Genomic DNA, 2,412 nt, shown 5'->3' on the forward strand with positions numbered 1-2,412 from the left:
AAAATATATCCTCGTTTTAATTTAGGTTAGAAATTAGAAACATGGTTGTAACGTGTTTACGAGCAACCTACCATGGTCTAGTGGTTAGGGGGCGTTTGGCTCGCAATCTGACAGCTCTCAAGTAAAGAAATAAACTTGTTCACAAGGAAGAACTAATGAGCACAGTGACGAGTGCACGTGCTGTTTATTTCCAGTTTTCTTTGTGTCACCTTATCTGGTTTCAGTGATTGAGTAATACAAAACACTGTTGACTGGGGAACATTCGAGTTAAAACCTCAACGTTCTTCGGTTAAAGGAAAACTGTAAGGTAATTCAGACCTGGAAGGAAAAACAACAAAAAATAGTTTAGAGTGGATTTTGTTTGTAGTTAAGCACAAAGCTACACAATGGGCTATCTGTGCTCTGCCCACCACGAGTATCGAAACACGTTTTATAGCAGTGTAAGTCCACTGGGGGCGCCTTTTAAAGTTTAAATGCAGCACCTTTCTCGATAGTACCCCCCCCCCCCCATGGGTCAGCGGTGCATCTGAAAGCTTATAACGCTAGAAATCGGTGTTAGATACTCGTGGTGGGTACAGCACAGATAGCCCACTATGTAGCTTTTTACTTGATAACAAACAAACAAATTTATGAATTCCATTTACAGGAAACACGTCATCAGAATGCTGTACTCCCCCACACACTCCCATAACTCACTGCGTTTTTTTTTGTGAGCGTTTTGTCTTTATTTAAAAAGCACAAACAAACAAACAAAAAAAAACATTATAACGAAATGAAAAAGTATCAAAGCGTTTTGAATTACCGGACATGGCTGGAGAACGTGGTTGTACATAAAAATGGCGTATTAGGAACAAAACTTTTATTTTATATATTTGAGAATAAACCGAGTAAGATATGTTTTAAGTTGGACGTTTTCTTCTGTCCCTAATAACTAACGATTCATATAACACATATTATAATAAGACTTGTTTAAAGCTTGGGGAATTATTGCAACTACTGTCCATAAAAAGATAGTATTCCGAGCTCCTTTTTAATTTTTTGAAAACATTTTACATTTATCTATGAAAAACATTGATTTATTCGTGTGTTCTGTTGTTGTTGTCTCCTCCGCAGAGACTAATTTGCTAAAATATGATGTAATATAACTCGGATAAAGAGTTATAACCACAAACTAGAGTTTCTGAACAAATCGTTATATATATATATATATATATGTTTACAAAGTAATGTACGTGGACTAATTAGGGTTGTATACAGTGCAAGTAAGTGTGTATATTGCTTACTAGGCCTAACAGCCATATTGCGTGCTGTAGGATCTAGGTTTCAACGTTAGTACGTTACTGAAAAGGTTTCGATTAATATCTCAACCCTCATTGAGGTAGAAGTGTCATTGGCTCGAGGAGTAGCTGCAGTCTGTTACTAAGCCTAACAAACAAACATGTAGACTTCATTAATACTATGAATTTTTAGGTTATAATATAGTGGGTGGGTGTCATGGGAGGAGTACTTTTCTTCTAATAGGTAGTAATTCCTATGCGAAATCTATCTATCTATCTAGCTCTAAACGTCCGTTCTTCTATCAGTCTGTACATTTTACCTCTGTCTTGTAGCCAATCAGTGAGGTATTTTACCACAGACACACACACAGAAAGGGGAGACAAAGAAAGAAAACTAGTACGCCAGCTCTGAAAATTTATGGTGTCAAAAACACGTGATTCCAGGCGTTACTGAAACGCAATTTTAAGCGACTCGACGACAACACCACCTAGAATTAGGGACCCATTTTTTTTTTCCTGGAGTGAATTAAATATAATTTCAACTGAAACAAATACAAAAATAGAAAAACGTGAATTTCCAAAAGAAAGTAAAGACCGCTAAAATATTTGGTATCTAATCCAACTTCCAACTCCGCAGAAGACTCATGTGACAGGATTTTCAAGCAGGGATATAGCAGGGGCGGATCCATGATTTTCTATAATAAAAAAGAAGAAAAAGAAAAGGGAAATCGGACCCCCTGGATCCTCACCGATATAACCATACGTATAACGTTTCGTGATTGCGATGTTATCATCGACCAACCTGAGCTGCTGATAAGTTATGATATCCGCCCCCTCCTAGTGGGTCAGCGGTAACTTTACGGACTTACAACGCTAAAAACCCGGGGTAAGATTCTCCGTGGAGGACACAGCTATGTGTTGTTTTGCTCTACAACAACTCTACTTTTTCTTGAGGATGTATTTTTTCTAACTTTCACACTGAATGTTATATCGTTTATGACACCATTCCTTTTGGCCCTCACCGAATGGGATCAAAGGATGTCTATAGGCCCCCGTCAGTGATAAAAACTGAAGAATGTTCAGGACAAACTTAAATTTAAAGATGTCTGGAATCCCTCAGTGAACCGGATTAAGG

Source organism: Limulus polyphemus, unplaced genomic scaffold, assembly GCF_000517525.1.
Source record: "Limulus polyphemus unplaced genomic scaffold, Limulus_polyphemus-2.1.2 Scaffold3043, whole genome shotgun sequence".
In the NCBI taxonomy this organism is placed as follows: Eukaryota; Metazoa; Arthropoda; class Merostomata; order Xiphosura; family Limulidae; genus Limulus; species Limulus polyphemus.